At 40.5% G+C, this 17735-nt stretch overlaps 1 protein-coding gene across 2 annotated transcripts in view; it reads right to left on the minus strand.

Moving 5' to 3' along the window:
* LOC130146720 (T-box-containing protein TBX6L) overlaps positions 1 to 16007 on the minus strand; it is a 33040-nt gene extending 17033 nt beyond the window's left edge. Inside the window, exons 1-5 of one of the 2 annotated variants that reach the window (XM_056333182.1) lie at positions 9940 to 16007; positions 9273 to 9393; positions 8547 to 8661; positions 6643 to 6887; positions 5622 to 5799 (exon numbers count right to left, since the gene is read on the minus strand). The gene's annotated coding sequence lies outside the window, so the exon portion shown is untranslated. Of the gene's footprint in view, positions 1 to 5621; positions 5800 to 6642; positions 6888 to 8546; positions 8662 to 9272 lie in introns of both variants that reach the window. The other variant, XM_056333176.1, reaches the window with a different exon arrangement.
* Positions 16008 to 17735: the final 1728 nt, after the last annotated feature.

Here is a 17735-nt window from a genome sequence, read left to right on the forward strand (position 1 = left end):
TCATGTGTATCAACACTCAGGCGCAGTAGCCAGTAATCCAACCCCTGCAGGCTTCCCCTCTGTGCACACGGTTGTGAGAAGTGTTATCATATCAGCTTTAATAAAATCAGGCTTAAATGAAGCAGTGTTGTCTGCCTGAGTTTGCACAAGCGAGAAAAAAATAATGTGGAGAAGTGCAAACTGCATTTAAGATTTGAAATATGCCAATAGCCTTACTGCCATTTAAACATGAATCATTTAGCAGATTCCCACCTGGCACACTTAGGCCACAGTCCCATGGCATCTTGGCAGCTCTTGATGAAGGATACTCTGCCATCTGCACAGGAGGAATACTGAAAAGGTGGAAACACAGCATGCCATTAACAGGCCCCAAAATAAAATTCATAGATAGCCCTACGCTGATAGCTACTTATTTTCATACTTAATTGATAACATGAAGTGGCCTCAGACTCCCTGGTCAACTTCAGAATCCACATACTGGCCTCTTCCATACAGGCTCAGCTCGCTGCAGAGAAAGCAGGGCCACGGAGAAAAGGTGTGTTTTTCCAGAGAAAAAGCCTAATGAAACTATCGCTGGTGCCAGCCTCAAAGCATGTGACTCCTTGTTCTTGTTATGACATCTCATACAGGACAAAAAGGAAACACAAGTCCAGCTCCCCAGAGAGCACGGAGCGGAGGGGGCTGACCGAGCGAGCGGAGAGGGTCGGGCAGGGCAGAGCGGCTCAGCTCCGCAGCAGGGGCACAGCCTGGGTCTGGGAGCTTTGTAAGCAAGTCTTTATGGGTGGCTACAGGAATGAAAAAGCCTACAAAGTATCCTGAGATCCTCTGAAGAATTGACACATATAATTTCCTATCGTGTGATAGCATAAGAACAGTTCCTACCCAGGTCCTGATGGCAGCTCACTTACACAGCATTTTCTTCTGATGGTGGGAAATGGCACCTCCCCCCCCCCCCCCCCCCCCCGTCCCACGATTGGGTTTGATTTCCTTTTCCTGGGAAAAGTCATCTGGTGCCGTCACCCATGCAATGCCATGCAGATGTTCCTACCCTGGGACCCAGCAAGGGGCTCAGCAGAAGGCAGACTTCTGTAGGGCTGAAAAGCCCATGCTGAGCCCCAAATTGTAACACCCCCCAAATCTTCCCTGTGCTCTCCAAAAGCAAAAATCACATCTGGCAAAAACAAAACAGTTGGCTGGAGCGGGCCTGTTGGTGGTAACAGCTCAATGCTAATTCACAACAGGATCCCTGGAGGAGGCGCACTGTGCTGCAGGGACTGCCTGCACCCGCCTGCCTGAAGGAGGCTGTATTTCAGCAGTGACGGGATCTGTTTTGGAAGGGAACGTGCAAGTGGCTCACGTAAATGAAAAGCTGTACATTTTAAGTTTTACGCAAGGTTTTTCCTCTTGCAGGTTTGTGGATTGAGGTATCTGGCCACAAAGCTGTGCTCCTGAACTAAAGAAAAAGAGGATGCTTTTCTGTCTTCCATTTATCATATCCGCCCTCCACAGCCCTCCAGGAATATGCACCCTTCTCCTAGCAGTTAGTTAGCATTGAGACAAGAAAGGAAATACTTAGCAGCCACTTAACACTGAAGGCTGAGTTTGACCTCAAAGGCTACAGTCCAGAGTCAAATGCAAAATATTTCTGTCTAGAGCTCTTTCAAGTTTTCACAGACTCCTGATGTTAGGTGCACTGTTTTCCTGTAAACCCATTGTGCTTTCCAGACACAGCTCAACACTCTGTCCCACTCAAATCCACAAAAAATACATACTGAAAGGACTTTACAGTAGCAAGGGCTTTGCAAGACAGCACACAGAAGGGCCACCAAGCTGCATGGTGCAAGTGCCTTGCCTCTCCTGCATGGGGGAAGGCTCTCTTCCTCCCCACCCCTGGGGACACAGCAACCCTGCCAGAACCTACCGAACTCCATCACGAGCCAGAAAGGATCAGCCTTAGAAAACTGGCAGCAAATAGCTCTTGCTTAACATCCATAAATACTTTTATATTTATATACATGTGCACACACTCATATGCAAAGAGAAGCTTCATGCAGAGCTCAAAAATTGCTGGCGGTTTACTTAACCATTAATTGAGACCAGAAAAAAATCCTGAACAGAATATATTTTGCTAAACAGAAACCCAGCTGTCAATGCTTCAGCAATTTCAGATAAAGAAGGTGATGTTTTCAGGAAAAAGCAGCAGCTCAAACACTAAAGCTTTCATCTAAACTTTTTGGACTTCAGATTGCAGATACACTGTGATGCTACTTCGGTTTCTGCAAAAGATTATTTTTGTTGGTGCACAAGCATTGGTAAAGCCATGAAATCAATAGGTAAAAACCCATACTTCAATCATGCCAGTCAGTTTGTAAGTTACTTTGTTTTGCCAAGACTGATTTTTTCTACCAGTTCCATAAGGAAGTTCCCATATACTGTTCATCACAGTAAGATTCTAATCAAACCAGGAAATCAATAAACAGTATAATTCCCAATCAAAGGAAGTATCTTCAAAGAGCACATGAAAGTTTTTGAGATTTAAAGGTCTTGGAATTTATAAATAAAAACCGTTGAGAGCTCTACAAAACTGAGCAGAGCTTAGTTCCTCCAACATCACTACTGACTGTAAAGAACTTTTCAAGGAAGATCATTACCAGTATTACTTATCATTTATTTAAAAAAGAACTAAAAAAATTCATGTAGCCATAGGATACATACAACTGCACACACATCTCACAGGAAGAAAGGAATTGAACCCACAGGATGTCTAACTAACCTGTAGTGTCTCAGCTGAGCTGTTTATAGGATCTCCCATAAAATTAAACTGAATGTCAAGACAGATTCATGCAGTCCATCTTGCAAGACAGTTTTTGAAAGCTGATATAGAACATTATGATGAGACATATGTAATCTGCAGGAAAGTTTGGAGTCAGTAACAAAGAAATATGTATTATTTTTAAGCAGAAAGTCCTTAGATAAACTCTGAGCTGTACTATTTCTCACCCAACTTGTTCACTTTGTAGCAAAATGATATTGGGGTCCACAGTAATAATATTCAGGTAAGAATCCTTCACCATCACTGATAATAGAAAAAAGCACCTGTCAGATTTAATGGATTCCTCAAATCAGCAGTGGGATGACATCATCATAAACATAAGTGAATTGACATAATCAACCACAGCTACCATTTTTTCCTGCGATCCCTAACCTGTCTAGATTTCTTCCTCCATTCTTCTCTCATATAGGCAGATTGCTCATACTCATTCTTTGTTGCAGTCATGGGCCAGGGTACAAACCCCAGGCAGGATCACAGACCCACAGCTCCCTCCCCCTACCCAGCAGATTGTGAAATGTTTATGGCCTGGCTCTTATGGCTCTAGAGGTGCTGAATGGCCTTTTCCCCCCTCCAGGTCTCAGCTCCTGATGGGCAGCTACAGACCAACTTTTAGCCGGTTTGGTCCGTAGTCGCGGATTTTATTGCCCAGTTTGTCTCTTCAGCTCACATTTTTAAGCTCCAGAGTAGATTTTTCCCTGGGTAACACTCTGCAGCTCAAAGAACTCTTCTGGTTTTTATTACATCCTTAGTGATTAAAGGGATATTTAAACCTCACAATGCTCCCTGCTGTGAATATAAAAGCCTAGCATCATTTTGGATAGATGTATTTAGAAAAATAAATTAAAAATTAGCCCTACTATAGCAGACAAATGCTTCTAAGTTGTTAAGCACACCAGGCACTTGAATGATAAAAATACATGGTTGCAATTCCTTGAGAATGGCATGGCTCTGAGATCTCTGAACAGTTAATACAGACAAGTTCCACTTGGACTGATGGCAACAGAAGTGTGCAATGACCGTGTTACACTGAAAACCCTGGATTTCATCTACTTCGACATAAATGACTGAGATTTCTTCTCTCTAACCTAACTAACACACACAAAATAGGTACCATTCTTAAATACACAATCTTTGCTTTTGTGATGGCAAAATTGGTTTTAAATGACTGGCACTTCACAGCCTAATCTATGCCTGTCAACCAAATGTAGATACAAACAATTAATGTAAATTCCACAACAATACTGAAATTCTGCCAAGAGGAGTGCTGGGAAGTGTGCAGGAGCAAATCAGTCATATTTGAGAGCAAGCACCCCTTGTGAGCACAGATTAGACGGTTATCAATAATGAGGTCACTGGTTTTGCCACCCCCTAATACTGCAGTTACTGGTTTAAGCTGCTGCAGGTAGCTACTGTTGGGGTCAGGTTTGGTGAGAGTTCAGTCTGCCTGCAGTGCAGGGTTGGACTCACTGCCAAGGACTCACAACACTTCTCCTCGCTGCTAGCTTGCTTCACTGCTTGGCGCTGCTCAGTTTCTTCCTCTTAATACAAAGAAAAAACCAGCCCAGCCCTACTCTTACAGGGTGCAAGAAATGCTCACACTCGTGCATCTACTCCAGCAAGCGCCTCATGGCCCATCCTGACCTTCCAGTGATGCTTTTTGCATGACTGAGGCATTTAGAAAGGAGCTTTCCTGCTTGGATTCTCTGTTGTCTACTATTACATTGACTCACATTGCAGCCATTCCTTCAGACAGCATTTTCAAGAAACCCATAGGACCTCACTCATCTGTGTGACTTCTACACTTCTGCCAAGTTGTACTGAAACCAGGAAACTGGGTTAAAATAACTATTAGGAGGGAAAAACAGGCAGCAAAATTCAGCAAGTTTTTAGATAAGTTTCACATGTACTTGTTAAAGACTAGTCATGACAGGACAATTCAGTGTTTAATTTTCCTGCCTCTCCACTATGTTCCTGCCACATGAATTCTGGGTGATCAAGAGCTAACCTGAAGCAATCTCAGAAGAAGAAATGTTGAGAACACTCCTGCACTTACTCTGGGGAATACCCCACTACAATTGCCTGAGGTTTCAAAGGCTTCTACTGGAAAAAGCTGTGGCAAAATTTCATTCCAGAATTCTACAGTTTATTATGTTTAAAGTAGGAAAAATGATCAATTATACTAATAGTATAGATAATATAAATTAAATCAATTAACTTTAAATTATATATACTCTAACTTAACAGTGTCAAGAGTCCAAATTCCTGCCCACCTCTTGCTCCCTCTTTATGCACATTTTACCTTGAGAGATGTTCCCTTGTTGCATGCAAAGTCAAAGATGGATGGAGTGAAAAAACAGAGATGAAAAAGGTCACATTGGATTTGTGATAGGTTTCACGGCCATAAAAATAATTTCTAGGAATGCAAAAGGCAGCTATAGTGCTCCAGGGTAAGATGCAGGCATCTGTGCTGTTTAGCACCACATGGAATCTGGGCAGGTATTTGTGCACCAAATACAAAATGAGCTAGAGCCAAAGACAACAAAAGCAATGGGAAGGACTGAACAAGGGTATCAAACCTGCTTGCATCCTGCAGTCAGCTATAGTTTTAGGTAAGTTGGTAGTATTCTACTTCATTTTCAAATAACTGTTCATGGACCAGAGGGAGCCTACCAGATTCAGTGGAGAATTTATGACAGCAGCCTGGGAGAACTGGTTTAGCTTATCAAAAACCTGAGGCAAAAATTTGAAATCTAAGCCCATTCATGGTCCCCCATTATGTCTTTCTGACCTCTTTGCCTTGTGTTTCCTCTCCAGGATGGAACTACTGCTTCTCCTCCCTTTGCATCATATTGTCAAGGAGTTTAACTGCTGACTTCTGTAGTTCCTCGTCCTAGCCTTCAGATTTTCTCTTAAGAGTTGCTTTGTATCACTTAAACTTCTTTTCAGTGATGTTCAGCCATATCCACCTGTAAAAGATACAGTAATATTAAGGAGGCTACAATATAGAGTTCATACATTTTTTTGCAGTAAGTGTGATGCTTTTGTTTCCAACAAGGAAACAAAAGCAGCTAAATATAACCACAGGATGCATATGTGAAAAAAGTATAGAGCTGAGCAGCGAAGTGGCAGGGCTACTTTCTGTTAGTCTACTGTAAAATAAACTGGTAAAAATACATGTAATTCTTATCACCTCATTATCAAAGCTACTGGAAAACTTGAGGGAGACTGGATGAACTGAACATCAGAAAAGATTTAAAAGTCGGTAAGTAAAGCTTCACTGATGGCTCTGTGCGCAAAGAAGAAATGAACATGTCTGCAGCGTGTAAACATACAGGTGACAGAGAAATTAATGTGCTACAAAGGGGTATAATTATCTTCTTTAGTAGGGATGAAAATGAGAGAGAAGCGATTTGAGCATCCAGGAAAAAAAATACTGGCTGTGCAAGGGCAGCCTGTTCAAAGAATAGCAGGCAAAATCCTTACTGTTTTAGACTTTTAAATGAGTTTTGCACAATCCAGTGGTATTGCAGAGAACAATCTTGCCTTTGCATGAGCTGCAAAGAAGGCTCTGAGATACCTGCTCATCTCTTATTCCTGTGATTTTCTGAATGAATACTAAATGACTTCTGGGACCACAAAGAAGAATGTATGTTCCACTGGCACACAGACAGAAGAATGTATGTTCCACTGGCACACAGACAGACCGCTTCCCGGCGGCACATAACCAGGGCTGGTTTATTGACTGTGGATTACAGCACTACACATCCAACACAGATTCAAGCAGAAGGAAATGTCCAGGCTTTTCTTACATGATCACATCGCTTCAGAGCTTTACTGGTGATCTTAATTCTCTGGAAGGAGACTGTTTCTTTCTTCCAGTGACTCCTGAGAGCTGAAGAAACTGGGTGAAGCATCTGGGGAAAGGGGGATCAGCCTTCTCAACAGCTTCTCACTTGCAGTGGCCATTGTCCAAAGGTATGATGTTCATCAGCATCAGGGAGACAGAGTGAGGGTCCAGGCCTGAAGCCAGCAGTTGCAAGGTGGAAGCATATATCTGCACAACAGGAGAGAGCAGAACTGAGTGTTATCACTTCAGGAACGATACTAGAACTTACCTAGTGCTCCACTGAGAAGTACAGAAAAAGTACAACTGCCAACAGAACATACTGGACAGCTAACACAACACAGTCTTCCTCTCTGCCCATTCCCTTCATCTTCATTTGTCTCTTGGGACAGTACCTCTGCCTTTCCTGCGAGATAATTTGTTCACACCGTACACTGATACATTTCAAATCTGCCCAAGCTTTTTAAGAAGGCTCCAGAGCTGGAGGGAAGGAGTAAGAGTGCAAACCAAGTGAAATGCAAAAAGAAAAAAATCTTTCACACTCAAGTTTGAACCTCAATAACAACCCTGAGCAGTGGTTAGGCCTGCTTTTTGTTCAGAATCTTGAGATGGAGACCCAGTGTCAATTAACAGGAAATAAAGTACAACAATCAGGCTGAATTTTCGCCACAAGATTTTCTGCTAGAAGTTTAGGTCTCATAGTATATATACAACTAATTTACTACACAGTGGGGAAAAAAATTAATAGACTGTGCATACTTCTGCCATTGGTATGCTCTTGCTGGGCTCAGTGGTCCTGCCATCAGCTTCTGTACCTAGCTGAGGATTTACAAAAATAAAATCCTGTATTTCCACACATCATAATTCACAAAAGACCAGCTACTGACTCCTAAGGGAGGTGTGACTGCAATTTAAATGTTGCTGAGCCTGGTAGCACTCCCAGGCCAAGGCCAGAGTGATGGGAAAGGTGACAAGTTATTGAGCCACTGGGTTTCATTTCCCAAGAAGTGCCTTTGGATGACAGTGGAGATACACTAAAGCAGTGAGCCATTGTGTTAGGGCTGACAGAAGATTGATCCATGGATGAAAGCAGCAGTTTCTCTTCAATTCTGAAGCACAAAGTTAACTAGCTGCTCTCCTCTCTGCTTTCAAAAAGCTCCAAACAGCCCTCAAGGGAGGAGAAAGGACTTCAGTTTACACAAACCATGCCTACTTAGTTTAACTCATGCACAGTGTTCATGATTCACCAAGTCATTCTCCGTGTCCTGACAAACTCCTGCCATGGGCAGCTCCTTCCTCCTTCCATCACAGCTTTCTTTTTTACCCCTTGTTACCCAAGAGCAGTCCAGAAACAGAACTTTCCCCCATGCTGAAAAGTCTTCTTTGAGGAATCCAACCCAGGGCTGTTCTTGCCACAAACAACTGGGATGGACAATACCTCCCTCCCTTTTGTTTCAGCCCTAATGTGCACGAAGGTGCCAGACTCAGCTTTGCAAACTGAAGTCTTTTTTTCCAGAACTGATTTAGCTCTGGCAGGGCAGTGGGTATGTCTCATGGACTCTAGAGAGGGATATGTCTGCCTTCGCCCGGTGAGGTCAACCTTGAGAATGACTTCCCACCTTTTGCTATCTGGCTTGCGTAGAAATGCAGCAAACCCATTGACTCATTGTTTCAAGGGGACTGCAGAGAAGAAAAACTCACATACGGAAGAGTATTTAGGACGGGAACATGTCAGGTTCTGGTTTAGCATTTACTGCCTGAATTTTTTCTTGCCTGAAGACAAATGAAAATATACTTGAGAAATACAGGTTCTTTTCCCATTTGCAACCAGGATCAGGAAAGTCATAATAAAGAAATCATTACTGCTACTTGTATGCCCTAACTGACCAGCTCCGGCTCCTGCAGTGCAGCCATTGTCAATGGTTTTGTGATACAAGGGATTACAAACAGTTTCTGCGCAACATCCACATTAGTCATTTCTCTCCTGCATTAGATGAAACAGTGACAATGAGCCTATAGGCAGATTATCACAGTTAAAAAGTTTTCTGACCCGTCTGGCCTCAAGGTTTGTTTTCCATCCTCAAAGTAAAATGGAAACTTGCATCTCACTAACATTTTACTCAGACAGTACTAAAGGTATTTAAGCCTCCATCTACTCAGACAGTACTAAAGGTATTTAAGCCTCCATCTATTTCTGTTTACAGAGGTGAAAGTTATGCTAATGGCTGAAGCTAGCACAGGAGACTATTATTCTCAAGCAAACTCTCTCTTGGCTGAAGAACACTGGCTTTCCTGAAGGCAGTCCTGCCCTAGCTTTTCCAGGGCTTCTTCAGAAATGGAATTAGGCCCTTAAGAGAGCTGTCATTTAAATGTATCTGCCAGTAAGAGGTCATCTTAAATAAACCTCAATGTAACAAGTTTTTCTTCAGCAAATAAACCAGAATTCAGCAAAAATAAAAGCAGCAAAGCCAACCTTCTCCCCCCGCGCAAACATCACCATCCACCAGGCAAAATACTAAATCTACATCAGCAAGGAAATACTCTCAAAACAACAGTATCACAGCAGTAACATCTTTGGCTTTGGAAATGTGTTACCTTGATGTTTATATAGCCACAGGAGACCATTCAACAATGGCAATGTGTTAATTCTATTGACATTATCGCTCAAATTCAGTCACAGGGGTTGGCGAATTCTTTTTTTACATGGCTCTTTCATCTGAAAGAGAATAAAGCAGGACATAATGGATGGTTAGTAACATATTGTTAAATGGTTACAAGACACAGGAAACTTCAGCTGGGGAATGGGAAAAACCTGAAAAATCCAAGTAAGCCTTGACTAGAAAAAAAAGACTTAGTTTTGCTGCATGGAATTATCCCATTTCCTCAGCAATCAGAGCTAAGGACTCTCCAAAAAACTAGATGTGTTCTGCACTTACATGAGCAGACACTTGTTAGTCTTCAGAATTCTGTTCATGGGAAGCAGTGTTATTCACCATGACAAAAACGCAGGTGACTTTCTGTGTTGCTCTTGCTTAACTCAACTATGGGAACGGTTCCTAGCAGATATTAATTCACTCAAAATTTAAAAAAGCCATAGTTTTAACTAAAATCTATTAGAAGATAAAATTATAAACAATTTAAGATATATAAAAATGTCCTAGCTTCAAATTCAGTGGCCATTTTGGGGTGGGTTTTTTGGACAAGTAGTTTCCATTTTATGGAAATCGAAAATGGAAGAGAAATGCTTAATTGAAAAACTCACCTGCTAGTGGGAAATTCAGTTCTTTTGAGCCTTATGATTTAACCAACAAATCAATGGTGTTATTACAAAATAGCTGCAGAAAGTGAACATTGTCAAAGCCCAGATACAGAACCACCAAGAATGAGCCAGCTTCTAGTCATCACATTCAGTAAATATCACCAGTTCTGCTGCTACTGTTCTGAAAGCCACCAGGGTTTCCTTGCTGGGATAGTATCAACCACTGAGAATGGGGGAGAAAAGCTGTTAAAGCAAGTGATATTTCTAATAAACACCCTGCCCCAGGGATCACACAAAGACAGGTATCGCTAAATAGAACTCATTTTATGATTTCCTTTCCTGAAACGCACGCAGATAGTGCCAGCTGCTCTTCGAAGTCCATCTGTATGTCATAGCAACTACAATTTCAGGGAGAATTAATTGGGGAATTTTGATCTCCTTAGTACTGCTTTCAAGTTAACACAGTACAATTTTAAAACTAGTTTGTTTCTGTTTACTCTGACTGATTTGTTATCAAAACCTCACATTACATTGTCATTTTATTTGCATAACCTACCATACCCAAGCCTATTCTTTATAGCCACTCGGTTTCCCACAATTTTCATTTGGGCTGAAGCTTTTACCAGCAGACATAATTCCACCTTTCTTTGGCCTTTTGCACTTTTCAGTGGTTAACTGTGAACTTTTGAGTTTGCACGTATTAAGGAAGTTAAGTTTATTTTAAAGCACCTGTTTTCAATGGAAATTTCAGTTGTAGAAATACTTCAGGTCACTGAAGAATTCGTACACAAAGTAAGCCTAGAGTGAAATACAAGCTGCCGATGCCCTTTGCTGTCTTCATTGAAATCAACAACAGTCATTGGCATTTAGGTACCTTGTTGAATCAGGCACATAATTGAGAAGAAACACTGTCCTCCTCCTCTCTCCCTCTTCCCCAGCAGACTCTCTGCACTTGGAAATAACGTTACCATATTTTCATATTCTTTACAGCTACTTTTCCATTGGTCTTCGTAGTACCAGATAACACAACAGTTGCTACACTGTGCTGTCTTTGTATCTGAGTTGTCATTACTGAAATGTGAACATACACACAAACCAGGCATTATAATGGTAATGAAACATTTCTGAGTTTCGCTGAAATTGCAAGAAATTAATCTTATCAAAAAAGCAAATGCAGCAGGAGTGCATATAAGCACATACTATTTACTCTCCCTTACATTTTAATTGAATTATCAATTGTCTAAAAGTGAACTCATTAATTTAGATGGTACCATCTCCAGAGCAGTCATCTAAATTATGTGCAGTTGTTAAAGGACCTTGTGTCTGTCCCTTAGCAGCTGCCAATACACATGCCAGAGGAGCTCAGCCTAGGGAGTTGTTCTGCTCCTGCAAAGGGAGGGTTGCAGCGCTCAGAAGAGGCTGAGCACCTGCCATCCCAGCTGAACAGGGACATACTTGTGGCCGAGGGGGAAGCAGTGGAAGATACTGAGGGATTAAGATGACTCTAAGGCTGCAGGCTTTCTAGCAATCCTGCACTGCTTTCTCGTTTTTCATTTTAGGCTGAGAAAACCTGATACACCAACAACCTCCAAAGTACAGGCCTGGTAAAACTTGCTGTTGTAGGAGATTCTTTGCTCAGTTCATTGGAAGATGATTTTAGAGGCAATCTCATAGTTAAAATGTGAACTGACAGCACTGCCTAGATGCTAATGGCTAGTTCTAACTCTGCTGGCAGAATTCAAAGGCTTCTTTATGCCAGCAAAGCAAGGCGATCAACGGACCCAGGTTATCAGCAAGAAACTCCTGCACTACTTTTTGCAGCAATACTTTACGATGTGCAGTCCTGGGTTGTTATTACATTCAAGAAAGCCAAACTTAAAAATCATCCTGTACCACTGCTACTTTCTGCGAGACAACCTGTCAGACTCTCTGTTTTGCTCCCAGGAAAGCCCATTTACTTACTAAGTATAGGAAGCATTTCCAGCAGTGCTGTCTGTTGGGAAAGTCATAGCAGCACTGTTATTTGTTTGAACTTACACCGATTACTTGAGGCCACAGCATTGCAAATTGATGTTGTAAGCTCAGTAACTTCCACTATGGATTTCTAAACCTTTTTTTTTTTCTTTCTAACCCACTCTAACTTAATGGAAATCTAATATACAGTCTAGACATTTCTAAGTGACAAATTTCCATATTCAAAATACTGCTTTCTGACATTCATATAGCACAGTGGTTTTCTATGTCGGCTCAATTAACAAGTTAAGCTATTCTTTGAGAATACATCTAGTGCCGTCTCTTAAGGGGAAATGAAAATGATCATTGCAATCTTACTGAAGAAGTTACACTTTATATATACATGCATTTAGAAGAGAAAGTGTGATTCTTCATACATTTTAGTGTGTAACTTAAGGAATTAAATCTCTGGTGTGACTTACATTTCAAGAAATCAAAGAACACTTCTGAAGTATGAAGCTTTTCTGCTCATACAACATCCTTTACTATTTATTTCTGAACAGTATGTGTTCAGTGCTATATTAGATATTAGTTCATTTAATGTATATTTGCAAATAAAACTCAGTTACGTGGTATTTCTTGTGAAAAGCCCTCTGTATCTGTTAAACACCTCAGAGAAGTAAAAAGCAAAGAATATGAATATGTAGACCGGTTCTTAAGCTAACTGCAGTTACACGTAACAATTAAGCAGTAACAGAGGAAGCATTTTGTCTAAAATACCTTTGGCTTGCTACTTGGCTTTTCACTTGTACAGAATAATATCACTCTAACTAAAATTAAATTTAATACCATTCCAATGTGGTTCTCGTATGCTTATACCATATATCAGCTTTGTTCATATTCCATTTTACTGGAATTCACTGTTGTTCGCAGGATCTCTGCAAGAGAAGGCAGAGAAAAAAATAGGCTAAGAAATAAAAATTGAGAGGGGGATATATCCATGTCCAACCTGAGGGCAAAACCTACTTTTTACCATATACGTTGACTTGGGTTTAGATAGGCTGTTTCCTTCAATAAGACAACATACTTTTGACATTGTGAAGGTTCCTCCCACTGTGATTATATAATAGAATGCTTTTGTACCAAGCTACATACACAATCATTTCATTGCAGAGGTAAATCTTAAATGCAGGCAGAAGGGTGATTTTGCTTTTCCCCTTGGTAGAAGTGACTTTGTTTTTCTGATTCTGTAGTCAGTTCATGGCCTCAGCTCCATTTCACTATCCCATTTCATGCACATTTCTGTAAGTTGAGGACAGTACTTGATATTACCTCCTGGCTACTTTAAGTGAAAGACTGTTATACAAGATTTTTCCCAAGCTTGAAAGCTACATATTTATTCCATCATTTTCACACACATTTTTGTCCTTAATTAGAATTTTGCTTTAACAAAACCATCTCAAAACACTTTACAGATCCATTAGTTGCATGTTTGTCACATACTTTTGGGCACAGTCACACAGGTCCCCATGCCACTGCAATGAACTAGGATTGAATTAATCAGCATTTAAAATGACAAAGCTGAAAGTACTATTTGAGCCCTTTTACACAAGATTAACTGTCAAAAGATAATCTTTCTCTCCCTCCTTATAATATGCTGTGCATTAAGAAAATGGAAAACACCCAGTAGGCTTTTTATAGGGGAACTAAACAAAAATTAAAAAAACAACCAAAAAAAAGGCACAGTTATGGGGCAAACAAATTACTTGCTTTTCACACAAATATAGTGGATTTGTTTTCCTGCTAAGTTGCAATATTAATGGTAACAAAGTGAGGTTGCGTTTTTTTTTCCCCCTTATGGCCACGAACATGAGATAGAATCCTTTAAATAGACTATGAGGATTCTCATTCCCTCTGCTTTGAGTAAGACTATATATTATGAAAAGGACTATGGCGCAGCAGCAGAAGGCCCTTAGAATTAAGTGAGGTCAAACTCAGCAATGTAATTTAGTCTTTCAGAAGTTTAAAGAGAGATCCTGGTCATCCATTTTAGGGTTTGGTGTTAGGTGGGGGTTGGGGTTTTTCCCTTTTTTTTTTTTTTTAACTTCCCTTTTTCTTCTCTGTCCTAGGGCCCCCTCTAGCGCTACCAGAGCAGACAGTGTAGCTCCCCAATGACAAGGGATGAACTTTGGGCACACAGCTCTATAGAGATGCGCTCACAGCCTTGAGACTGCACTCCAGCCAGACCTGCCATTTGCCTTGTTCTTATTCATACATGACATTTTATTAGGGATAAATCCATCCATAGGACAGAAAATATTTTTGAGATAATATACAGAAAAGCCCCTTAACATCCATCATTACTGTGCTGTTGCATCAGAGCATTGCAAGGTAGCTATCCCAGCCTGCGCTGGAGCCTCTGCATCTAAAAACACGGCAAACAGCTCATGTGCTTGGTACAGCTTGTGGGATTAGCATGGAGGGGCAGGGGGAATCAATCAAACATGCACATTCCATATACAGTCTCTAGGCTCCAGCTCTTTCTTTTAAGGGTCAGCTGCAGCCAAAATAAATCCACAGGCAGCAAGATACCCACATCACATGAATAAAGTTGCACAGAGGTCAGTGAGCTCTAAGACAACTTTGAAGACGGTGGAACAAAGGTTCTGGAGTTTCCTAACAAGTGATAGGGTGTCATCCTCATACATGCATTAGAAAAACAATAGCAGGAACAAAAATGTCTATCCAAGGAGAGATGTGTCTTTAAATCTCTGGTGATACTTGCCTGGAGTCTTCAAGTTTTCACCTGAAAGAGCCATTCAAGTGAAGAGAAGTCATCCTCCAGAAGCCAACAAACCTCAGATGCTGGTCTGTTACCCTTTGCAATGCTACTACCTGTTGCAGTGTGCCCTGCAACAACAGCTGAGTGTCCCACAGGGAAGTTCCCACAAAGGCATAACTTCGGTTCATAAAGCCTGTAGTACAGTACCCCGAGGTTACACCCAAAATCCTGACACATGCTTCAAAGCTTAGTATTAGTGGAATCCTAGTCATCAACTAGAAGAAAGGGAAAGATGGCAATTAACACTCAACACCTACACTTAAGTTCTTACCATCGTCTTCAACTGCAAGAACAAAGCTTCTTCATCCCAGATTTAGATGGTTAAGAGATCACAAAACTTATGTCCACTGCTTTTTCTCCTGAGCATCTCAACTCATTTACCCTGCCACCTTTTTCCTTAAAAAAATATGACAAGCATTTGCAGGAACAGAAATGAGCTATGCTTGATTTGTAACACTGTACACACAAGCTACGTACACCACAGATTTTTCACCTCCGTTGAAATATCAACACCAATGCTGAAACCAGAGTATTGAATGTAACAAAGGTGTGATCCCACCCTGGATGGTAAGACTTAGTCTATTCTCACCTGGCCCCTCTGTTTCCATTCAGTCCATTTTGTTTCCTAATGAGCTTCAGCTGCCATGCCTTCCTCATCTTTTCCTGGTCCCTTTCTCCCTGACCATATGGTGTTTATTTTGGCTGCAAAAGACATTGATTTCATTATTCATGAGGAAATCTCATTCTAATTTAAAAAAAAACATCCAAGAGACAACAACAGACAATCCATAGTACATGATAAAAATAACGAAGATACTCTGTATCTTCCTTGATTCGGTATTTTGGTTGTGGAATGAAACATCAGTAGCTTTTGAAGAACAGCATTTTTCAGACAGTGGGCAGAAGCCACTAGTAACAGCTGTGCCCAACTAAATCAGTTCTTAGTAGAACACTAGTCCTTGCCTCAGAGATACATTCTCAATGGTCTTAACTATACATAGACTATATAATCCTTGTGCCAGAAAATGAAATTACATTAAACACAGCCAAATCCCAGTACTATATACCTTAACAATGGTGATCAGTGAAAGATCTCAGGTATAAAAACAATGTCCAATAACAGCACAGAAAGTGCATCAACTATCCACAAATTATTCTCAATAACTAATTCAAAATAATTTCTCTTTCCACGTGCTTTGGAACAAAAATATTTTTTATTTGCCTGAAAGGCTTAACAGTTTGGCTTTTCAGCAGCCAAAAAGGATTTGCTTTTTAAAACCAATTACAGACAGGGTGGGAGGGAAGAAAACAAACAAAAGTAAAGCCTCCCCCTCACCCTGCTTGGTCACAGACCTTACCTTTAAGTTTACTTTAGGCACCAGACATTCCTGTCCCTATAGATTCACAGGGATTAAAAAAAACACAACCAAACACTAACACCACCCCCCCCCAAAAAAAACAATCAAACAAAAAAAACCCCCACAACCCAAAAGCAATATGCTTCAGTAAGGTACCATTTATTTCTCTGGCACGTTAGAAAGGTACCTGTGAACACCAAGACTTCAGAAGCAATGGATACCCAGTAAATCCTGAGGACAGACGTTGTATTTACATTTGATATGCAACTCGGCAAGTTGGACCTTGCCTATACTTGGATTTCAAGCTGCTGTAACTAGGATTAGATTGAAATCAAAGAAATTACTTCAAGTAAACTCATAGGTAACTGCAGTTTTACTGTAATACTTTTTTACCTTGAAAAATCCCACAAAATGATATTGCCAGGCTGCAGAAGACACCATATTAAGTGAACACTTCTGTCTGTAAGTATCTGAAGTTCTTGCTCCAAGTACCTCTAGGGATGGTGCTTCAGGCAAACATTATATGTCAATGTATCAATGACCCTGGCATCTTCACTCATGGTCTTTGGACTGATAGAACTACATAAACTGTACTTACAGAGAAATGACTTCACATATATAGAAGAGGAAATGGGCTCCTTTAGCATGTATCAGCAGTAATACCCATTGCAGAAGATGGCCCACAGCTGAGCAACAACGCTATTTAGTCATGAGCAGAATGGCAGGATTTGAAGCAGGTAGTTCAGCCTCTGTAACTTCTTGAGCTTGAGAAAAAGTCCTTGAGTCTACCCAACAGCATAATGGGAATAAAAGAACATTAAAAACCAAACGAACAGGTGAGAGTTTTGAATATAGGATAAAACAAGTTGCACAGTTGCATAGTTTGAGTATCAAAAATGAGTTTTAGAGCAGATCAGCAAAGTTCAGCTCTCTTTGCTGATAGGAACAGTTTCACTTACTGTTCTAGCTTTCCTTAACAAGCAAAAAATTAAATTTTTCTCAAAAAGCAGGACTAAAAGTCAGAAGAAAGCCCAAGACCAGCCATTTTAGCAAGCTCTGGAGAAAGAAAAGAAAAGAAAAAAAGAAAAGAGAAAAAGAAGAAAAGAGAGAAAAGAAAAAGAAGAGAAAAAGAAAAGAGAGAAAAGAGAGAAAAGAGAGAAGAGAGAAAAGAGAGAAAGAGAAAAAGATGAGAAAAGAGAGAAAAGAGAGAAAAGAGAGAAAAGAGAGAAAAGAGAGAAAGAGAGGAAAAGAGAGAAAAGAGAGAAAAGAGAGAAAAAGAGGAGAAAAGAGAGAAAAGAGAGAAGGAAAAGAGAGAAAAGAGAGAAAGAGAGAAAAAGAGAGAAAAAGAGAGAAAAGAGAGAAAAGAGAGAAAGAGAGAAAAGAGAAAGAAAGAAAAAGAAAGAAAAGAAAGAAAAAGAAAAGAAAAGAAAGAAAAGAAAGAAAAAGAAAAGAAAGAAAAGAAAGAAAGAAGGGGGGGGGGAAAGGCAAAATGCCTGCATACCAAGGAAAATCCTTAACAACAATAAAAGGCAAACAACCAGTTTTCAGTGACCAGTTTCAATTAAGAAAATCAAATGCTCTATCTTCATACATCAAACCCATACTAGAAGCACAGACCTAAGAATTTAAATGTGATCTTAAAGTTA

The sequence above is a fragment of the Falco biarmicus genome, chromosome 1 (genome assembly GCF_023638135.1).
Source record: "Falco biarmicus isolate bFalBia1 chromosome 1, bFalBia1.pri, whole genome shotgun sequence".
In the NCBI taxonomy this organism is placed as follows: domain Eukaryota; kingdom Metazoa; phylum Chordata; class Aves; order Falconiformes; family Falconidae; genus Falco; species Falco biarmicus.